We start from the raw sequence: 24,129 nt of genomic DNA, 5'->3' as shown, positions 1-24,129 counted from the left end.
GCTGCCTTAACCCGCAGGCCATGAGGCTGGCCCTTAACTTCCTTTTAATAATCATAAATCCAGCATTTTGAAGTTAGCTGGAGAAATGTCAAATTGATTAACTGACAGTCAAAATGCTCTTTATAAATGATTATTCGAGTAAGATTCATTAGGCGTTAATGGACATGAAACAATCTGAGAACTCATTCACTCACTGGCTCACTCGCGGAACAAGTCTGTACTCTGTGCCCGTCGTGCCCGTCAGTGCTAGAGTGGACACTGTCCATACACAGCTTTCTTCAACGACGGACATGGGCGAGGTGGACACTGCTCAGCCCAGAGGCTGTGCACAAGCGTTGAGCACTTGAAATGCAGCCAGGACCATTGGGGAACTGAATTTTACATTTGTTTATGCTTACTTATTTATGTCACCCATGAGCAAGAGAAACAAAGAGAGAGAGGAAAATAGCATCCAATGTAGGTTCCTAACATTTTGATTCCCACCGCAGCCCTCAGCCATGGATCATGGACAAATGTATGCCTGGCACACGTAGGAGAGGCCCCAGACTTGAACTGGGAACCTTCCCAACCAGGTTTGCCTTGCAGAGTATCACATTTTATCTCTATGCCATAAAATATATTTAAATGCCATATAATATATTTAAAATCTCTGGATTTTAAATTGTATTAAAGTTAAATGACTGGATTGTTGGAAAAGTCATGACATATTTTGCTGTTTTCTATGCAAAAATGCATCATGACTTTTCCAACAACCTAGTAATTTGGGGGCCAGTAGGTGGGGTGAAAGTTAAGGTGCTGGATTCCTACATGGCTGACTATGGTTCAAGTCCTGGACCCAGCAGCTTGGGAATCATACCAGACACATGTACATATGGGCCCCAAATCCAAAGAGAAGTATGGAAGAGAAGGGACTGCACTGTGGCCATTCACCCCCAGGGAGTAATTTCTCATTTTCCCTCTCTTTGACCCTTTCTGTCTCTCTCTGACAAATGCATGTGCCCCATGACATAAAAATCTCAAAAAAAAATTTAAAAACAAAAGTTTTAAATTAGTTTTAATTTAAATATAGATAACCACATATAGCCAATGACTACCATATTAGACAGGATACCTCTAGATAGATAGTGAGTGCACAGTTAACAAAATGGACCTGAATGGACTTGGTTCCTACTGACACAGAGCTTACAATGGTTATGTTGCTGGACTCCCGCGTAGTCAACTGCGGTTCGCGTCTCGGACCTGGTGGCTTGAAACTCACACCAGGCGCGTGTGCATGCGTGCCCAAGATCCTGAGAGGAGAATGGAGGAGAAGGGATTGCGGTGTGGCCATCCCCCCTGGGGGGTGATTTCTCGCTTTCTGTGTCTCTGTCTGGCTGGTGAGTGCACACACCCTATAGCAAACACCTCTTTAAAAAAAAAAAATCTAGTGCAAAGGCAGCATGGGAAAAGTAAACCAAGAAATATAACATTATAACATCTGTCAATTGCTTACAAGAGAAAGAAAAAAAAAACTATGTTTGTAAGGATAGAAATACAGTCTAAGTAAAAAATAGTTGTGAACTTCTATTTACTTTTTCTTTTTAATGAAAGAATTTGTGTGCATGTATAAGAGAAACAGAGAGAAGAAATAGGAAGTACCCTCCACAGGGCTCAGTCACTCGGCGACCTCCTTCCTGCAGTCCTGCAGTCCTGCAGTCAACCAGGACTCTGGGCTCACGTGTTTTTCAGGCCTAATAGGCAGAGCACTCAAACCACGGTCAGCATGTGGCTTCCAGGTCGGCAGCCCAGGACCATACTGGTTGCACCAGAGCGGTTGGCCCATCTAGTAAGGAACTTTTAAAAAGTACGGACTGAGAGAGTCATTCTTAAAATGTTTTGTCAGGATTTTCTTATTTAAAATTTGGAAAGGTAGCGAACTATTGAAGCGAAAGATGTATGCAGGTGTTGAAAGTGCTTTCAACATTTTAAGACTGCTGCACACAAGATACTCTGTTGACCGAAAAAAAAAAAAAAAAGGCAAAAATAACTCTGAACAAGAAATGCTGAGATATACCCTATTTCAGGTAATAATTTGAATTTAAACAAAACAAAGTGAAAGAGAGTAGGGATAAAGAAGCACAAAGCAAAACTTATAAAATGCCAACCTTAGGTAATTCCAATTCAAGAACCTGGATTTGATGAGTTAGGAAGTCAGAGAAAAACAATTGAACTACTATTCTATTTGGGCAAAAATGGGTTTTTTAATAGTAGCATGTCCACTTTGGGGGCAACGTCAATTTATAAACCCCCAAAAAATATTCACCAGGAATTGCATTCCTAGACCTAAGCACTCTGGAATGAGCACAGAACAGAAACACAACCCTCTATAGTGAATTAATAAGTTAAAAAAGGTATTTGGATCAGCAGGGAAAAAGACGATCACCAAAAACCTACATATTACTGGATCATATTGGGAGGATTTGTGTTAGGGAATTTCAGATAATTTGTTTGGGTAACAAGGCTATTTGAGGTCAGAGGGAAGAGGACATTTGGAGAAGGAGTTATCCCAAGGACTGGCAATGTTACCTTGGCATTTCTTTCTTTCTGTTCCTACAGTTCCCATCTCTAAGCAACTGGGAAAATGGCCCACAGACTGAGGAGGGGACAACTTGGGATGCAAGCACAACCTGATTTAAGTAAAATGTGTTGCCCACAAAAAGAATAAGATTCACTTTTATAAATAACCCCCCAAATTATGCCAGCTCTTGATTAAATAAACTAGGTTTCATTCAGTCAACACAACTGTCCTTGTTTTAAGCCCAATAATTTTATAAAATCGAGCACGAAGAGAACACTAGCACCACTATTGCTAACGGTGGTGCCAGTAGGGAGAAGGGAGGGAGGAGCCACAGCAGGATTGGCTGTGGTTGACAGCCAGCCTGTGGTAGGCACAAATGCTAAGTGTGTCCCATGGATTACTTCCAATTGCCATAACACCCCTAAGGAAGAGGGGTGTTATTATTACTATTATCATCATCATCCTCACATTACAGATGGCTAAGCTAAATACAAAGTTTAATGATATACCCGATGTCAAAGAGCTAATAAGTAGTCCATGAGGAATAAAGTTCAACCGCTTTTCCACATAAAAAAACATAATGGTTACAGAGTTATTTTCTGTACCCAAAATTATATGGTCACTTAACATCATAAAGAAATACAGGAGTTACTTTTTCCTTTAGCTATAAATTTATTGCAAATTATATTCCGTATGTTCATATAGAAAAAGAACCAATAGTCTAGCATTAATGACACACGAAAAAGAAAAAAAAATGGCTTCTGACAGTTCATGAAGTAAAGACAAGAGATAATCAGGATTACTGGATATAAATAAAGGATCCTAGAGTTTCAAAAGGGTCACAAAATTCAAAAACAGAAGGGCATGACCTTAACTTTTGTCCAGGAACTTCATACTATTCCCAAATATTTCTATATAAGAATATATTTCCAATGGTATAAAGGCAACCAATAAAACTAGAAGTGACTTTTATATCCAACTTTGAGGAACCATGTGTTTTACAAAGCATGGAGATACACGCATGATGGAAAGAATCGTGTCCTAGGGGCCAGGTGGTGGCATGGTGGATAAGGTGCTGGACTCCCACATGACTATAGTTTGCACCCTGGACCGGGTGGCCTGCTTTCTCACTTTCTCTCTCTGTATCTCTCTGGTGACACATGTGCTGTGCCCTATAGTAAATTTAAAAATAATAATAATGAATAAAATAAGTAATTCTTTTTTTAAAAAGGAAAGAATAATTTCATCAAGAAATAAAAGAAATAACATTTTTTTAAAGAGAGATTTTTTGCTATAGGGCACGTGTAGTTGCCAGAGAGACAGAGACAGAAAGTGAGAAATCACCTCATGGGGGGATGGCCACACTTCAATCCCTTCTCCTACATTCTTCTCTTGGCATTTTGAGCACACTGTGAGTTTTAAGCCTTCAGGTCCAGGACTCTAACTGTGGTTGACTACATGGGAGTCCAACCATTACAGCATCTGCTGGTCCCATAAATATGTATTTTTAAAGGATATAAAAAACTGTTTAATATTGGTAAAATAAAATATCTCTATAGCTGTATAAAAAGCATTGTTAAATTATGCCCATGAGTATTTTATTATTTAATCAAATGAAGGTATTTATTTTAAATCATCTTATGAGACAGAATGAAACCATGTTCTAAAAGAAAGAATAACTTGGTAGAAAATATTTTAACTAGCTGAGTAATAAACAAACAAAGGAATTAATATCCCCAGCTTCTAACAAGAACCACTCAAAGAAAGCAGCAAGCAGTATCAACTCTACTCCCAAATGCACCTCTCCAAATCCCCCTCATCCATACAGACATCTCCCTCCTCCTGCCTCTCCATCTTCATTTCTCTTACTACTGGCCATCTTCTTTATTTTCCCCTAATGGAGTGGGAAGACACTATCTATGTCCTTTCACAAAGTGGAAAGATAATATCTCATCTAACTACTCCCTTCACCTCTCAAATTCTGCCAACTCTCAATGGTAAAATACATTTTACCAGGATCCAACCATTCTCTCTATTAAATGTGAGAAAATATGTGGGGACTCCAAAAAGTTCATGAAAAAAAAATGGAATAAAATTACAAATATGAGTCCTATACTTTTTTTTAAAAAATCCATGCGTACTTTTTTTCCCGTAATATACATTTTCCATAAACATTCTGCAGACTCTCCCTATCACTGCTGGACTTGTCTCTGTGAACATCCTGGGCATTAGCTTGATTTAGTTTCTTCCTGTGATTAGAAAGAACACTGAGCACGGAAGTCGATCCTACTCGTTTTGCCAACATCATTTCTTGCACTGTGCCCTTGGATGTACCATTTGAACTCTCGTGGGGTCCCAGGTAGTACTGATGAACTCCAAGTGTTCTGTCAGCTCCAAAGTCTAGCATTAGCTCAGTGACATCAGTGACAAAAGCCAGCACATGTGCTCAGTCACCTGCTTTCTGCTTCATGAATCTACCTATCCAGACTACATGGCCGGACATAGCAAAAGGGAACTCCTCAGTATCATATTGTCTCCTCCGACAGGGAGGGGAGTTATATAACTGAGGATTGGCTAGGCTCTGTCCTCAAAAACTCCCAAGTTTTTCTACAAAGATCAATGTGACATGGGAAATTTTGTCCTTTTTATTTGTTTGTTTTGCAATTCGACTGCTCAGAAGCCCTGAGAACAGCACATGGTGCACAGTGGCATTCTCAGAGTAGCTAGCTGGGAAGCATAAGATGCATTTTTCTGCTCTCCCAGGAACTGAGCAGCTCCATCCTGGATGTTAAAATGGAAAGTTTTCTAGGAGACAAGCGTTTGAGCTTTATGAGATACGAGATTCAGTGTTTATAGGAATGTTGCTGCATTTCAGCGGTCACTGCTGGACCTTAGGCAAGGCCAGTTTTGTCAAGAACTGCATGGCCAATTCTCTGCCCATCAAGGAAGTAAGATAAAACAAAATAGCCTATTCTTGTAATGACTGTATATGCCATGTCAGAAAATCAAGACTCCAACTAATCAAGGCCCAAAAGCTTTAGATTTAAAATAAAAACAAAAACAAAAATCCCTATCTGTCTACTTATATAAATGATTAAAGAGCAGCTGAGCCAGTACATGGATTGTCTCCATATACCAATGATCCCTAAAACTATTTGACTATAAGTCTTATAAGAAGTCAAAAGACGGGACCAGCAATTAGTGTAATGGCTATGTTGCTGGACTACCATGTAGTCTACAGCGGTTCGAGTCCAAGACACAGTGGCTTAAATTCACACCAGGCGCATGTGCATGCATGCCCAGGATCCCAAGAGAAGAATGGAGGAAAAGGGATTCTAGCGTGGCCATCCCCCCTAGGGGTGATTTCTCGCTTTCTGTCTCTCTGTCTCTCTCTTTCTGGCAAGCACACGCAACCTATAGCAAAAACCTCTCCAAAAAAAGAAAAAAAGTCAAAAGGCAATAATCCACTCAGAAATCAAAGATGGCCCTACAGTTGCTCCCTATGAGGAAGTAGGGGCAAACCATGCCCAGAGTGGGGTGGGAATGACAGCAAGGCAAGCCTGCCATGAGACAATTTCCTAGCATCCAAAGACCATTTTTCTATTCCTGAAAGAAAATAATACTTTGTTTGAGAAGGAAAATACCTTTGGGTTGCTCTTTCTGAGCTACAGGAAACAATAAAAAGTTGCTGAGTATATTCTAATGCCTTTACTGGTATGTACCATAGTGAAAAGAACATAGTATCTTCATGGATGCCCATCTTCATAAACGGGCAGCCCTGCATGTAAATCCTGACCCTATCATCTCTCTGTGATCTTGGACATGTCAACAGCATCTTGGAGTCTCTACTTACTCTTCTGTAAAATAAGAATAACACAATGATGGGGACTGCATGCAGAAGCACACACAGGTCACGTCGACACTGTGCCTGACTACTTCCGGACTCCTTTACTTTCCTAAACAAATATAGAATGAAGATACGTAGAAATATAAAAGTTTTCTTTAAATAGTGGTTCTAAATGAAATTCACAGAAGTAAAAGTCAGTTGTGGCCAGCCAAATAACAACTCAAAAAAAAGAGAGAATTATATTAAACCATGTTCCTGATCAGCACACACACACAATTTCTTAGTCTACCGTTCAGGGCCCATCATCATTTTGCCTGAAATAACTTCTCCAGGAATCTGTGCTGTCGGACCCCCGTGCATCAACCCCTCTCTCTGAGCACATCTTGAGCTGACGCACACTTTGGCATCTGCTTTTACCCTGAATATCATTTCCACTACTTTCTACCTCCGCCCATCTAGCAATTTCTCAATTCCTCAATCCTCACGTGTTTTTCAGTCTTCCCTGATTAACTAACCATTAACAACATCTAGTCATTTAGCAAATAGTTATCATCTCTAACATTTTTTAATGTGGCTATGCAGAACCACTCTAATTTATTGTTTCTCATCTCTCACACAACTTTGCTGTAGAAAAGTAGTGCAATCTTTTGCAAAATAATTCTCTGATACTAAAGTTGTCTCTAGAGTTATTTATACATGTGCTAACAGAAAATCATAGAATTTTAATAACCAAAGCTGATACAATTACCAAATAGATTCCTTTTACATTCACATGATCACCTGAGCCCACTCCTACCTTAAAACAATATTGATACAGAAGTGAAACTAATTCAGAAGTACAGAACTGAACGTTTCAGTTTAAAAAGAATTCATTTAGCAACCCTTAGTGTTAAGTGACTGTAAACACCAATGAAGGCACTGTTGTTAGTGTGGTCATTTAATAACGATGATTTTAACATCTGATCTGAAAAGCAGAACTTTTGGTAAAAGTAGGCCTATTTATATCAAGGAGGTTCAAAACTGACTCAGAGGAAAAAGTATTATCCTCTGACTCACCAAGACCACTTCCTGAAACACCCAGTGTTTTTCTTGGAAGGAAGTCCACACAAGCACCATTTCTTTCAAATACTGATTAGACGAAATTGAAGTCTAACACAAAATGGACCAAAGACGTATTTTCAAAGCCAGTCAGTTTCAAAGTAGATAACTTTCCATAAACATGTATTATCTGGTCATGAGAGGGAAGACTTTAAAAACAGTCAGAAAGAGGTAATCCAAAAAATATTATAAAAAATACATCACTGATTACTGATATAAATACCCCTACTTATAATCTTTTAATAATAAAGAAACAACTTTAAGTCTTTAATCTCCAAAATCAACTGATATCTTCGGCTTTATAACAGTCACCTTTTTTTTTTAAGTAATTTTCTCCTCTCTGAACCCACTGTGTGGCCAATGTTTAATAACAATTTACACAATAATTCTTAATAAGTATTTCGATATGGGAAACATTGTTTTAAGTTCTTTGCATGCATTAATCCAATTGATAATCACCACTCCTCTAAGAGGCAAGTACTATGTTTTTCTCTATTTTAAAGATGAGGAAATTGAGGCAGAGAACAATGAAGTACCTTGTTCAGTAACACAAGGTTAGTACATGTAATGTCTCAAACACAGACCAATGTATGAGCCCAAACTCTGTCTATGTCTCTTCTATGCTATGTCTGTGAATGACTCCTCGCTCTTTTTTAAATTTTTTTTGGAGAGGTTTTTGTTTGTTTGTTTGTTTTTTTGCTATAGGGCATGCATGCTCACCAGAAAGACAGAGAGAGAGAGAGAGAGAAAGTGAAAAATCACCCCCAGGGGGGATGGCCACGCCACAATCCCTTCTCCTCCATTCTCTTCTCGGGATCTTGGGTATGCATGCATATATGCCCAGCATGAGTTTAAGCCACTGGGTCTAGGACTTGAACCACTGTTGATTACATAGGAGTCTAGTGACATAGCCATTATGCCAACCGCTGATCCCTACTCCTTGCTCTTTAAAATGCTGTTAATACTTAAGCACACCACACAATGATAAGATAGTAATGAAATGAACATTTCACATTGACATAATCCAGGCCTATATTCAGGTATGTCCTTCTCATATATTCATTTATAAATGCTAACGTTACCATTGTATCAGTAGGACTTGAGTACAAATAATACTACATCTTTAATCTAGACGAACAACTATTTGGATAAGCTTTGAAACATTCCACTGTTAGCTATATTTACGCCATTCTCACTTGTTTTTAGTTCTAAAACATTGGAAATATCTCACAGACCTACAAAAAAACACCCAAATGATACTGTCCTGGACACAGTCCTCGGGGAGAAAAATACACATAACATTTCCTCCTTCAAAATAACAAGCAATTAAACTGAATCTGGCTGTTTGTTTCCTCTTGAGTAATCTAGACTGGAAAGAATTCAAACATCTGACTCTTCCAGTATTTTGCTTCCAGTAGAAGGACGATCCTTTTATATGCAAGTCAGCTAATACGCATTCCCTGGTATATAAAAACTAGTTTAAATATTAAATGATTGCATATTTCTACTCCTAAACATTTTTTTTTTTTTTTGAGAGGTTTTTGCTACAGGGCGCATGCGCTCGCCAGAGAGAGACAGAAAGCGAGAAATCAACCCCAGGGGAGATGGCCACGCCGCAATCCCTTCTCCTCCATTCTCCTCTCGGGATCTTGGGCACGCACGCACATGCCTGGCATGAGTTTTAAGCCACTGGGTCCGTGACGCGAACCCCGGTCAACTACGTGGGAGTCCAGCGACATAGCCATTACGCTAACTGCTGGTCCCTACTCCTAAACATTTGAAGAAGAGATTCTTAGGTAGCTAGGGAGGCTGGCTAAAACTCTCTGAACCAAGCCCCATCACTCTGTCCTATGGATTACTAGAGAGTTATAGCAGAAGCCTGAATTTATCCCAGAAGGGTGAAGCCCAGAGCACCTGCCAGAAGAAACAGGACTCCCACTCGTCACCCCAAGCAGGTGCTAAAGATGCACGGTGCGGAGACTCAAATGCCTGGGATGACTTTAGGGCCAAGAGAGTCTCTGTTTCCTTGAAATAAATAATTTACCGAAGCGACATAGTGAATGAAATCCTATTACTGCAAATTCATTCATTCTTTTGAGTTAAGTACTTTCACTCTTAGAAGCCACATTTAAAGGAGAAACACTTTCAGGAGTAAAAATTCATTGTCATCAACATCTAAGTATGAATTATCAGACACTGTCGTCTACAATTGGAGGACTATAGAGTAACACAAAAATGCCTGTGAAGTCAGTGTGCCAAGAAATGTAACAAACCTGCAAAGATTTGAAGCAGTAGCAAGCTAATGAAAATAAATGGCCTGTATGATGCTTTTACCTATTTCCAGTAAAAACATCCAGAATATTAATAAGTACTGAAATTGTGATAGAAATTTCAACTTATACATAGGATGATTATTCATTAGAAGTAAATAACCTACAGAAAAACCACAGAAGTTAATTCAGTATTTTGGGGCCATTTAGAACCTACAAGGTGTTGTGGGCGTATAATAAACGTAGTTTTTCTCTTCTAAAACAGACAGATATGCAAATGGATCATTATGACGCATTTTAGTAAATGTTATTATGGTATGAACAATGTACTATGGAAGTGTCTGCCTAGGGCAGCTGTGCTAGGTTTCATAGAAGGGGAGACAATATACAGAACAAGGACTTGAAAGACAAGAGTGTGCCGGTCAGTCCACAACGGGCAGTCAGAGGAGTTCCAAGGAATAGTGACATATTCAATGTGGCTACAATCTAAGAGTATAGAAGAAGATGTCGTGAGGCCAGCAAGTGGTATGGTGGTTAAAGACTCTGGATTCCCACATAGCAGACCATGGTTCAAGTCCTGGACCTGGCGGCTTACTTTCTCACTTTCCCTCTCTCTCTCTGTCTGTCTCTTTCTGCAAATTGAAATAATAACAACAACAAATAGAATTAAATAAATAAATAATTCTTAAAAAAAAAAAAAAGAAAGAAGAAGATGATGTGGAGAAAAGCTCCATGCCAGATTGTGATGGGGTCTTGTAGAGCACGTGAAAGAATTTAGACTTAATCATTTGGAGAACAGGCCAGCAGAGGAGTAACATATTACCAATGTTGAAGAAAATAACTGGGAGCATTTGGAATGGCAGACTAGATAAAGAGGCAAAGTTAACTAATTTTAGGTAACAATCAAAAATTTTGAGATAAATTAATTTTGTTTTCTTTCATCCCTATCTATGGAAATCTTCCCACCTGTATATCACTCTGATATTTTTTGGTAAAAACAAGACTTACTACGTCAGTCCAATAATTCCTTCAAACTCTATAGCTCTCCAAAGAGAAACAGATATTTTAACTAATTTATAACCCATAAGGGCATAGCTTATATATTCTCACATAATTTTATATAAGATAAACAATGAAGCCATATTTATCATAATTTAGAAAACCTCATTTCAAAATTCCAAAGACTAAGGGAATAGAAGGGTTTTCTTGTTTATTTTGCTTGTTCACTTGTAACACTCCTTTTAATGATATGGCTACTGTGAAAAACAGTGTGGAGGTTCCAGAAAAATCAAACAAAGAAATAATATATGATCCCACAAATCCACTTCTGGATATATACCCAAGGGAATACAAAGAAGAAACTCAAAGACATCCGTACACCCTGTTCTTTATAGCATTCACAATAGGTCAAAGGTAGATATGATCCATGTATTGTCCACCCACAGATGAATGGATATGCAAAATGTGCTATAGACACACAGTGGAATTACTCAGCCTTTAGAAGGAAAGAAATTCTGATTCATTCTACAACATGGACATACGTGTGTTTGTGTGTATTTAATTTGAGCTAAACTAGATTATCATTATGCTCAACTTTAATATAAAGAAACTTTAATATAAAGAAATAGTTTTCAAACTCAAAGAAGACTAATATTGGGATGGAATAATGGTTTCGCTGCTGGACTGCTACTTGGTCGACTGAGGTTCAGCCTAAAACTCACACTGGGCACGTGTGTGTGCCTGCCCCAAATCCCGGGAGGAGTGTTGGAGGAGAAGGGATTGCAGCATGGCCATGCCCCCAGAGGGTGAAATCTCACTTTCTGTCTCTCTGGCAAGGGCAATGCACATTATCCTATAACAAAAAAATCTCTAAAAAAAAAAAAAAAAAAAGATGACGACTAACATTTATGAGTAACTCTGACTTTATTTACTTTCTGTCTGCCTTATCTTTTCTAAATTCTACAAACTAATATTTCATCTCTATTTTATGATAAACACCTTGTATTATAAAATCATTCCTCCCATGGCTACTACAATGTTATGTCATGCTTGAGAAAAATGCAACTCTCTTCCTCTTCACTACTTTATAAATTTCTCAATGCATCCAACCTAAAAATGGAATTACCTCAATTTAGAATTCAAATTTGATTTTTAAGAAATAACCTCCACTGATAGGAAGTATTTGAGTATTCAACTTCTTTACTAAGTCTCTGTGTCTAATTATCACGTGCGCTTTGATCAGCCATAACACCCAGGATCATGTGTTCTAGTACAGAACACTCTCCCTCAGCTCGTTATTTTTCTTAAAATAGCTATATGCATTCTCTCTCAGGTTGAGCCCTGATACCATAATCATGCAAATTTACTTTCTCTTCTCAGCAGCACATGTAATTGAAGCCCTTTAAATTCATTTTCCCTGCGTTTTCTGTGCAGGCTGTCTCCAGGTCAAGCGCCAGTCAGATACTTAGTAGTTAAGAAAAGGTTTGGGAAACCTGTGCTACAAGTGGCCTGGGGTAACCTTGTGGGATTACCAACAATCTGAGTAGCTTACTGTAATTAGGCTGGCTTCAGCGAGGAGGGAAGTAGCCCAAACGCAGGCAATCCCTGGACCTACAATTACACCATGGACTTCCCAATAAAATGTCCAGCTTTAACCAGTCAATAAATCTCGCTGAGGGTTTACTATGAGCTAGCAGGTCCTGTAATTATAAAGCTGGACTTACGGTGATAAACAGAACAGATGGAATTCCTGTCTTCTAATCTGTTGGAAGCCACAATGGCCTTCTTTGATATTTCCCTGAACATACCAAGCTCTTTCCTTCCTCAAGGCCTATCGTGCTCTGTTTAGAATAATTATCTTTTTTGTCTTTGTCTAACGCCTGTGTCTGAGCTTAAATGGCTCTTCCTCGTGAAGTTATTTCCTTACTCACCAATTTATCTTAGATTCCCACAAGCTTTCATAGCACCCTGCAATTTTCTTCATATAACTTTAAAATTAGACATATGGGCCAATGTTTAATATCTGCTTTTCAAAAATAAACTATCTGACAGGGACCAGCAGTTAGCATAATGGCTATGTCGCTGGACTCCCATGTAGTCGACCACGGTTCGCATCCCAGACCCAGTGGTTTAAAACTCACGCCGGGCGTGTGTGCATGTGTGCCCAAGATCCCGAGAGGAGAATGGAGGAGAAGGGATTGCGGCGTGGCCATCCCCCCTGGGGGGTGATTTCTCGCTTTCTGTCTCTCTGTCTGTCTGGCGAGCTTACACGCCCTATAGCAAAAACCTCTTCAAATAAAATAAAATAAACTATCTGACAATACTTTCTATTGGACTGGAACACACTTGGCTATTTTGCACTTTATACTGAAAACACCTTAGGTCTCACCTTTCTTTTAGATGAATATTATCTTAAATTTCTAATATGGGACTTTTCTGTCCTTTTTATTTTCTTTCTCACTCTTTACACAGTTTATCTGAAGATATTCCTTCATGTATACACTTCTTATAATAAATCATACAACTCTCTAATTTACACTACTTTTCTTTTTTTTAAGTTTCCTACAAGGTGCATGCATGCGCTCACTGGAGAGAGACAGACAAAACTTACCCTGCTCTTTGTGGGTACAACTTATATTGTTTTTATATTTTGGACACTGACATTACTACAAATATCTACTTAGATATACTTAAGTCAGGGTTTTGAACAGTCTATACTCTTACAAATTTTCCTCACCATTTTCTTATCTCGAACAAGCTACATAAGCTAATTTCTGATTTTTTTTTTTTTTTTTTACTTGTTAAATGTGAAACTTTAGGCTTCATTAGCCTCTGGGAGCCTACTTTCCTCATTTGGAGAGTAGTTATAATATCTATCAAAGAGTATGAGAAAAGGACACAAAGCCAATAGCTAAATATCACACCAAGTAAATAATGAACCCTTGCTACTTTAGGGTAAAAAAATAAATATTTTTGAAAAAAATTTTCCCCTGTGAAATATTACATTAATATTAAATCTGATTTTTTTTGAGAGGTTTTTGCTATAGGGTGTGTGCACACGCCAGATAGACAGAGAGACATAGAGACAGAAAGCGAGAAATCACCCCCCCCGGGGGGGATGGCCACACCACAATCCCTTCTCCTCCATTCTCCTCTCAGGATCTTGGGCATGCACGCACATGCGCCCAGCGTGAGTTTAAGCCACCAGGTCTGGGACTCGAACCGCAGTCAACTACATGGAAGTCCAGCCACTACACTAACTGCTGGCCCCAGTACTTAATCTGATTTTCAAAAGGGAATAAGTCTAACCTTTTTTTGCTTCCTAGGATATACTTCAAGTCTAGAGTTGACAAACTTTTTGGAAAAGGACAGATTATAAATATTTTAAGTTTTGTAGACCATGTATCACTATTCTTCATTTTTGTTTTTAAAAGCCTACTGATTTCTTTCTTTCTTTTTTTTTTTTTTTTTTGGCTGTGGAAAGAAAATTGCCCAGTGGGTATAAATTGCTAACTCTCTCCTTTAATTCATAACTGCTCATCAATTTCACCTTTATTAATGACCTCATCTTAATATCCAAGTGAAGAACTATTGTCCTTAGTATTTACCATATTTTCCGTTTAACAAACACTAATTAAATATCTGCTCATATGCGAGTCCCTGTGAAGTAATTAACTCACTACTTGAAAAAAAAAGACACTCCAGGACCGGCTGGTTGGCACAGCAGTAAAGTGCTGCTCAGGCAATGGTGGATCCATGAGGAAGATCCTGGGTTGGGTTCCCCAGTCACCCTGTACACACCCCGGCACATGTCCATGATCCTGCCTGGTTGGTTCCCTAGTCACCCTGTACACACCCAGGCACATGTCCATGAGGAAGATCCTGGGTTGGGTTCCCCTGTCACCCTGTACACACCCTGGCACATGTCCATGAGGAAGATCCTGGATTGGGTTCCCCTGTCACCCTGTACATACCCCGGCACATGTCCATGATCCTGCCTGGTTGGTTCCCTAGTCACCCTGTACACACCCAGGCACATGTCCATGAGGAAGATCCTGGGTTGGGTTCCCCTGTCACCCTGTAAACTCCCAGGCACATGTCCATGATCCTGCCTGGTTAGGAAGGCTCAGGGGATCACACCTGTTAAGGATGCTTTTCTCTCTCATGAAAAAAATAATGGAATTTTTTTTTTTTTTTAAAGACACATCACATGCCAAAATGAAGTACAAATAAAGCCTCTCCAGGGCTTCCTCTGGAGTCACTTTGCTCTTCCACTCTGACTTTGAATCCAATACTAGTCAGTATTAAAGCATAACCAATTTATCTTATGGCCTCAGATTTCTCTTACCGTAATCTTAGGTTGAACTAGTTGGTTTTAGTTCCGTTATGAAAACTGGATTAGGTATTTTGAACCACAGCGTTAGAGATGTCCACTCCTACTCATGCTCCATTAAGCTCTTTCCTTTGGTTCTGAGATGTTGTAAATACACATTCTTTTTCTCCCTAGCACTTCACACCATTATTTTTTCCCTTTTTGCGTGGTTCAGCCTATCTCTTTAATCCTTAATTCTCTCATTTTTCTCCCTTTTTTATGTATAAGACCCAGGAAAAACCCTGATGGTGCCCAGAATTGAAGTCTGTCATGATTGTTTTCTGATAAGCCGTGTGTTCTTGACTGAGCACCTTTGATTCCTGTCTTTCACAGGAGTCAGAGACGGTACTACATGAAGATAAAATAGGACATGTGGAAGTGTTTGTTTTTAATTCACAAATTACTCTAAGAGACCACTAAGATGCAAGGCACAGAAATCAGACTTAATTCAAGAACTAGCTCTGCCATCTACATCTATGAGTTCTTGACCTTGGTCAAGCTAATTAACCCTTCTGCTAGAGTTTGAATATCCTTCCCAAATCCATGTGTTAAGCCATTATAACAGGATTAAGAGGGTAAATGCTTGATACAACTATTGTCTTGAAAGGTGGAGGGACCAGGAGATGGTATAATAATAACGTCGCTAGACTCCCACCTGGTCGACTGTGTTTGAGTCCTGGACCTGTTGGATTAAAATTCATGCTGGGTGTCCATACATGCATGCCCAAGATCCCAAGAGGAGAAAGTAAGAAAAGGGATTGTGGCATGGCCATCCCTCCCTGGGGAGGGAGGGGTGATTCCTCACTTTCTGACGGTCTCTCTCTGTCTCTCCAGCGAGCACACATGCCCTATAGCAAAAACCTCTCAAAAGAAAGAAAGAACGAACGAACGAAAGAAAGAAAGAAAGAAAGAAAGAAAGAGAAAGGGAGGGAGGGAGGAAGGAGGGAGGGAGCAAGGAAGGAAGGAAGGAAGGAAGGAAGGAAGGAAGGAAGGAAAGAAGGAAGGAAGGAAGGAGTCAGTCTAGCACTTGGGTGGTTAGGGCAGGACCCCTCATGACTGAGTCCTGGTGAATTTATAAGGATAGGAAATGAGAGTGATCACAGACTTTCTACATATGCCTGCCACCATCTCTGCTTCCATACGCCATGTCAGAGCAGGCCTGGCACCAGCCTCGTGCCTTTGGACTTTCCACCCATTGAACCATGAGTGAAATACAGCTCTATTCTTTGTAAACCACTCAGTCTCAGGTATTTCTGTGAGCAACACAATAACAAACTAAGATACCCTATCTCTCAAAAAAACAAACAAAACAAAACAACAACAACAAAAAAAACCACTAAGATGCTCTATAAGCCGCCCTTTCCTCATCCATAAAATACAGTAGTAATCTCTGGTTTACAGGGTTTTAACAGGGCTGCACAGCATAGTCCATGTCAAGCACTTATCGTAGTGTCCAATGCACAGGCTTAAAAAAATATTGACCTTGATTATTACTTAAATATCAGATATAGTTTCTATTCCTGTGTGCCACAGCCTCGTGTGTTTCCATCTCAGTTTTTACTTGTTTTTGGGAGCAGTAAGTCCCCAAGTTTCTTGGCATTGTGCTTTGTTGTATCGTGTCCCAAAATCACTTAACTAAAAATAAAGGTCTTAGGGGAAAAATAATGTTAGAAGCACAACACTCATAAATTCTGTCAGTGAAACACAAAAAAGGAAAAATTAGAACCTAATAAAGACCACAGTATAATCTTACACAGGTGAGATGGCTACAAATAAAAAATTAAAACTATACTCATAATCACCTTACCATGGAAAAAACCTGGAGTTTGCTGTGGAATTTGGTGTCAAAGGGCTGCAGCTTATGAGTTACTGGGAAACATGGCACCTGAAGGGTAGGCGGGAAGGCCCACTGTGGATGGATGGGCTGAGTTCGGTTCTGAGCTCACCCTACAAAGGCTGGGCCAGGTGGCACAAGCCTATGGTCTCACCAACTGGGAGGCTGGGGCAGGAGGAGGATCATGAGAGCCTGTCAAAAATGCCTCCCCCCTCATCTCCTCCCTTCTCCCCACCACACCTCACCCACGTGCTGTCATTTAAAAAAATGAGAGAGTTACCTGCAGATGGAGGGAAAGTGATAGAGCATGGCAGAGGGGAGCTCCCACACAGTGACGTGGGACAGCTGAGGATAGCGAGGCGTGTGCCTGTGTGTCTGTGTACTCCCGTTTGGCTTGGGTCAGCTGAGTGAAATTTTCTGGGTTTACCTACTTCTCAAATGAAATCAGGCAGAGGCAAACGTGAAATGTACATTATGCTCAAATCATTCCCTAATGTCAATCATTGAGGAACAACTTAGCATGACAGCAGAGCTGACTACATGTATTCCCAAGCCCGTGCAAATCATCCTGAGTCAGAACTGTAGTCACTATCTACTAAGCCTGGGTCACTCTAACTTTCTGTCCACCCAAAGGCTTCAGCGAGAAAGAGCTGGTCCTTCCCTGCCAGTACTGAGCCACAATTTAACATGATGTAAAGCATTTCTTAAGTGCTGCTTTGTCTCCTCGCGGGGTTCTCTACTGGGGACAGCTCGGGTTCGGATGGCTGAACCACACATGTTTAGATCTCCAGCTGCTCCTCTGTCCTCAAACGTCCATTCCATCAGAGGACCAAACTGTGGAAGTCAGTGACTCTACTATTTCGATATTTATGTATTTTAATTTCTGTCCACAGTTCCCAGTTTAAAACGACTGTGCCTTTTCTCCTTGGTTCCTGAAGTGCCTTAAGGCAGGCCTTAGAACTGGCTATAAAGGGACAAAGGCCCAGGGTCAGCTCAGTGGCACAGCAGTAACACATCGCTCAAGTGAAGCTAGAAGCATATGAAAGACTGTGGGTTCAATTCCCTTCAAGTTGTACACTCCACACACACATACGCCCATGATCCTGGCTGGCTGGGAAGGCTGGAGGGAGAAATCATGGCATGAGGTCCTGTGAGGGTCTCTTTCTCTTTTTCCCTCTCTCTCTTTCTCTCTCTCTCATTATCACTAATGAAATAAACAATTTAAAAAAAAAAAAAAAGAAGAAGAAATTAAGGCCCAGACTCGACAGTAGCATACGCTGCTAAGACGCTGTGCTCTGCAGGGCAGGCTGAGATGACATTAAAGGGCCAGGTTTGATTTCTGGTCCAATCTAAAGGCCAGGCACTGTGGCACCTATTTGTAATTCCCAGCAACTCAGAAGGCAGAGGCAGGAGAATTATGAACTTAAAGACGGCCTGGACACCAAGGTGAGACCGTGTCTAGAAAAGATTTGAGCATGATGGTGCATGCTTGTAGTCACAGCTGGGAGACGGAGGCAGCAGGGTCAGGACACAGAGAAACCCTCCTGAAAGAAGAAAAGGAAGGGGGTACCAGCAGATGGCATAATGGCTACACTGCTGTACTCCCACATAGCATATTGCAGTTCAAGTCCCATATCCAGCAGGTTGAAACATCAGGCATGTGTGCATGTGTGCCCAAAATCCCAAAAGGAGAATGGAGGAGAAGCAATTGAGGCATGGTCATCCCTTCTGGGGGGTGATTTCTCACTTTCTGTTTCTCTGTCTCTCCAGTGAGCACATGAGCCCTACAGCAAAAATCTCACACACACACCCCAAAAAAAAAGAAGAAAGAGAGGGAGAAAGGGATTCTAGTTACCTTTCCACATGGTAGTTTATGCTTTAATCATGCCAAATAACGATGTATCTATAAAAAAACCTAAAAAGATGAGGTTTGGAGAGTTTCTGAACAGCTAAACACATGGGGGCTTACAGGAAGTTGAACGAGATTCATTCTCATGCCAGGAGCACTCCAAATGTGTGAGAGCAGAGATCGTGCACTCTGGACCCTGCTAGACCTTGCCTGGCTATCTCCCTCTCTCTTTTTTTTTTTTTTTTTTTGGGAGAAGTTTTTGCCATAGGGCGCGTGCGCTCACCAGACAGACAGAGAGACAAAAAGTGAGAAATAACCCCCCCCAGGGGGTTGACCACATTGCAGTCCCTTATCCTCCATTCTCCTCTCGGGATCTTGGGCATGCACGCACATGCGCCCGGCTTGAGTTTAAGCCACCGGATCCGGGACTCAATCCACGGTCGACTACATGGGAGTCCAGCGACATAGCCATTATGCTAACTGCTGGTCCTGCCTGGCTATCTCTTTAACTGGCTGCTTGTTACCTTTTAAATATCCTTTACTTTAAACCCATAAATGTGTTTCCCTGAGCTCTGTGAACCATTCTAGCAAATTAACTAAGCTTAGAGAGGGATTAGTGAGAACCCTAACGTTTTTTTAAAAGATTTTTTTTTAACTTTTTTACTTAACTTTAATTTGATCAGAGAGAGAGAGCGCGCAAGCCACCAAGTCCAGGACTCAAACTGTGGTCAGCTATGTGGGAGTCCAGCACCCTTAACCACACACTACCTGCAGGTCCCAGGAACCCCAACTTGTGAGTGGTAGGTCATAATTTCCAGAGGCCCAGACTTGAGACTAGCGTCTTACATGGATGCAGTCTTACAGAACTAAGCCCTTGGCCAGTTGAGAGATGATGCTACCTCCAGGGATAAGATGTCAAAATTGGGACCAGCAGTTAGCATAATGGTTATGGTGCTGGACTACCATGTAGTCGACCATGGATTGAGTTCCAGGTCTGGTGGCTTAAAACTCACGCTGGGTGTGTGTGTGTGCGTGCCCAAGATCCCAAGAGGAGAATGGAGGAGAAGGGATTGTGGCGTGGCCATCCCCCCGGGGAGTGATTTCTCATTTTCTGTCTCTCTGTCTCTGGCGAGCACATGCATCCTATGTCAAAAACATTTCCAAAAAAAAGATGTCAAAACTGAATGTGATTAGAGAAGACCCAGCTGGTGTCTGCAGAAGGGCTCGCCTGCTTGCTGGTTGGGAGAAATCCACACACATTTTGTGACTGTAGAAGTGACCTTTATCGTGTGCTCACAGTAAGAAAACCTGAGTTTTTGTTTTTCTAATGCAGTAACAACTGTCATGTTACTCTTTATCCAATACATGGCAACACAGGAGAAATGAGACAAAACCACCTCCCACCCATCAAGGTAAGAGGCAAAAACTTAAATTTTAAAACTCAGTTAACCGTTTAAACTTAGTCAAATCTATAACAGGAATAAAAGATATAATACATGTAAAAATAACTGTAACACAAGAAATAACATGAAGCACCATAAGATTCAGAAAGTACAGAAGAGATGACTTTCAGTCTTGGAAGAGGAGACCAAGAGCAACTGAATGGTGGTGGTCAGTGGACCTTACAGATAAGGTCGATCTTGGAGATGAAGAAGAGATTTTGTAATAGCAGCATGAGCAAAGAAACAGAGGTAGGAAATAGGGAGTGTAAAAATGAAGAATAAGAACCTTATGCCATGGGACCAGCAGCTGCCGTAATGGCTATGTCACTGGACTCCCATGCAGTCAGCTGCGGTTCAAGTCCTGGACCCTGTGGCTTAAAGCCCTGGACATACGCTGGGCATGTGTGCTTGCATACCCAAGATCCCAAGAGGAGAATAGAGGAGAAGGGACTGCGGGGTGGCCAGCCATCCCCCTTGGGGGGTGATTTCTCACTTTCTTTCTTTCTGGTGAGTGCACGCACCTTATAGCAAAACCTCTCAAAAAAAAAAAAAAAAAAAAAAGAATCTTATGCCATGAAATTAGATGCAAAGCTAAAACTGGTAAATTACATAGGCAGAACATTGAATTTTATATGATGGGAAATGAAAAATCCACAGATAACTTTTAACCAGAAGAATGTAGGATAACTTATGAATGGGCAAATGGGAACCTAATTGGCTTTCAGAATCAAGACTCTAAGTGAAGAGAATTCATTCAGAGTCTTTGGAACGCCAGGCCAGAGCAGCAGGAGGGCCTTCCCCAGACACAATCCCAGGCTTTGTGTCCAAGATTGATATTCATGGCTCTACTTACTGGATACTAGCCATGTCATTTGGTAGGGCAACTTATTTGAAATAATGAAGTAAAGAAAAGTTACCTGCACGACAAGGGAAAATGTTTTATAAACACTAAAGGAAGACACAAAGTACAATGGAAACTAAAATGAATGATATGTCAGAGTTGTTACCACAGTTTTAAATGATTAGAATTAGAAACACACAATTAGCAAAGTTAAATAATGTTATTCTGAATTCTATCTAAATTTCTGACATGAAGTATTTTTTAATAAGAAAATGTACACTAATGTTCCACAAAGCCAAAGTCTTCTGGGACAGACGTTAATATACAATCTAAAGCAAGTTTAAGAAACTCACATTTACTCAGCTCAGCTCTTCTGTCACCAGGTACAGGAAGACACTGTTGTACGAACTGTCTAAATATTTATTTTTATATATTAAGAATTAAAATTACCACAAGTTTCTTCTAATTGAATTCCCACATCTAGTTAATATAGTCTGTATACAAGATTCAATATAAAAATGCTACGAATTGTAACCAAAATTAGATGCACAATTCCTTTGTGCAGCTCAAAGGTCAATTTTTAAGTCAAATTAAACATATGAAAACACACGAAGCTAAACTATAAAATCAAAAGAAAACAATAAATAACTCAGTATTTAGTTAAATTAGAAGACTATATGATAATCTACTTTTTTGTTTAAGATTATTTCTTTCTTTCAGTAAATTAATAAGGGTGACAGAGAAAGAATGGATGCCACAATCCTCCCCCAGGTACAGCCAGCCCTAGACCTGGGCAGGTGCACCCAGTGTACTCAGGGAAGACCCCGGACACGGACCTTGCCATGCAGATCAGCCTCCCAGTGTCACATTTTACCACTGCGCCACCAGCCCACGACCTACTTCATTATATCCTCTGCACAAGATTTCTGTGCAGTCTAAGCTTTATTTATTAGAAGTCTCAAACATAATAAGCTGATTTTCTGTCACCCTAAAACACCACACTTCCTTAACTAAACTTCATACCTGCCTTGATGAATTAATGACATACCAATATGACTGAAAAGTAAACCAAAAAAGGAGACACTTCTCCATACAATTTACTTCAGAATTATTTACATGAGACTAAGCTTACCTTCTCCATGGTCATTTCCTCTTATATACAATTTACTTAAGTGACACTGAAGAAACCATTTCTAAGTCGAGCTGCTAAAAACAGAAACCTCTTTACAAACACCCCATGTAGAAGGCACGCAAGGCCACACCGTTCCTACAGGTGGGGTGAGGTGGGTCAAAGTACAAAATATTTTACATACCATTCCCAGAGCATACATGGAGATGCACACCCTGTATCAGACTGACATGGGCCTTGGAATCTCACCAGTAAAGCTTACCAAAGCTTTACAGCAGACCAGAATAAATTAGGGCATGAGTATTTCAAGGAACCTCAGCTCTTTCTGCTACCAAAAAGTTACAAGCAATATGCATATGGCAAGTTAACCTTTGTACATATTGATAATGCTTCTTATATAGTACAAGAGATCTTAAGAAATAAGACAATATAAGGAAATCAACACATTCAAGAATGTTCCCTATGCCAAAAGAAGCATTACATTTCCCAGCACCAAAATACTTTCTTAACCAGCTAGTTGGGCACTCTTGTTCCCTATCACGTATTTTGTAGTATGTTACTGACTCCTGTTTTTAAACAGTAGAAATCTTAACTTAGTACTCACTTACTAGTATTGGAACAATAACATAAAGGTTCCTTTTGAATGAAATTAAAAGTAACAAATCAATAAGAACCATAGAAATGAAAAACAGATATGGATTTCTAGATATTAAGAATTATGTTGGTTACTGCTGAAATTTGATGTTTAAAACATCATAATTGTACAACTGGATTTTTTGAAAGTTGGGTTTTTTTAAACTTCCATTAATTGACTATTTAAACATTTACAAGTTCCATTAATATACATGTGTTTTTTTAAAAAAAGCAACTTTAAATACACATATTCAACTACAATTTAGGTCCCAAGGAAAATGTTTACACAGAAATTTGGCAGTGTTACATCTGTGGACTCAATGCCAGCAACAACCTGTGAAGGCTAAAAACCTGATTAATAAGCAAATTTTCATCCTGCAACTAACATTGTATAAATAATCCAAAGCAGTTAACATTTATAGGATAATCACTGAATTTTGCCTATGTGATTACTTTCAAAGCAGTTTTAAGAAAACTTGATGAATCTCTATTCCTATCCACTAATAGTCTACAGACCTTACCTTAGCTATAATATGAGGGGAGGGGGAATTATTTCCTAAATACCATGACCTAAAGGAGGGAAATATTTTAAATCCTCCTCTCTGCAGGCAAGAGGACAGGAGATACAAGGTAGAAACCTGTGGAGACGGAGGAACATCAGTTTCACCAGGTTCCAATTTAACTGAAATACCAAATGGGAATTTAAAAACTTGTCAAAGGGCTTACTTGGACTGAGGGCTTACTTGAGACTACATTTTCTAGGTCTGCAGATACCCTCTATAGTAAGTACGCCTTTGAGAGCCCTCCTTAGCAAAGAAAACAAGCATAAACTCAGACTTACCTACCCACGCAATCCAGGCAAAACTCCTCTGAGCTACCCTTCAGGCCACACTGAGAAGACATTCCTCTCAGCTCACCTCTGTGCCAGGTGACCTTTGGCATCCACAGAAAGACAGAAAGGGTGGGGCTCTAGGCTTCACTTTTGGCATTGTACTACACTGAATACAGTTTCTCTCTTAGCTTCTCTAGGGCGTTAACTAAGACTTCCTCTTCTTATTAAGTAAGTAAACAGCTACTACTAGGCTTCCAACTCTTGCCTAAGGTGGTTTAAAAAAAAAAAAGTTGTAAATAGTGCAAATAATAATGGCGAGCATTGATTGTAAACTTACTATGTACTCTGAATTATATGGTTAGACACCATTACTCTCATTTTAAAGAGGTAGAATCTAAGGAATAGTGACTAAGAAGTAAATTAGGA

General features: G+C 39.9%; 1 protein-coding gene across 3 annotated transcripts in view; it reads right to left on the bottom strand.

The window, feature by feature from the left end:
• The window catches only part of EPS8 (EGFR pathway substrate 8, signaling adaptor), a 209,188-nt gene that overhangs the window by 99,123 nt on the left and 85,936 nt on the right, over nucleotides 1–24,129 (bottom strand). The window contains exon 1 of one of the 3 annotated variants that reach the window (XM_014583770.2): nucleotides 23,713–23,797. The exons of 1 other annotated variant lie outside the window; for it this stretch is intronic. The gene's annotated coding sequence lies outside the window, so the exon portion shown is untranslated. Of the gene's footprint in view, nucleotides 1–23,712; nucleotides 23,798–24,129 lie in introns of those variants that run through there. One more of the 3 variants, XM_006167332.3, reaches the window with a different exon arrangement.

Source organism: Tupaia chinensis, unplaced genomic scaffold (genome assembly GCF_000334495.1).
Source record: "Tupaia chinensis unplaced genomic scaffold, TupChi_1.0 Scaffold144702_1, whole genome shotgun sequence".
In the NCBI taxonomy this organism is placed as follows: Eukaryota; Metazoa; Chordata; class Mammalia; order Scandentia; family Tupaiidae; genus Tupaia; species Tupaia belangeri.
Note: the sequence above shows the minus strand (reverse complement) of the source record. Positions and strands in the feature narration are given on the sequence as shown.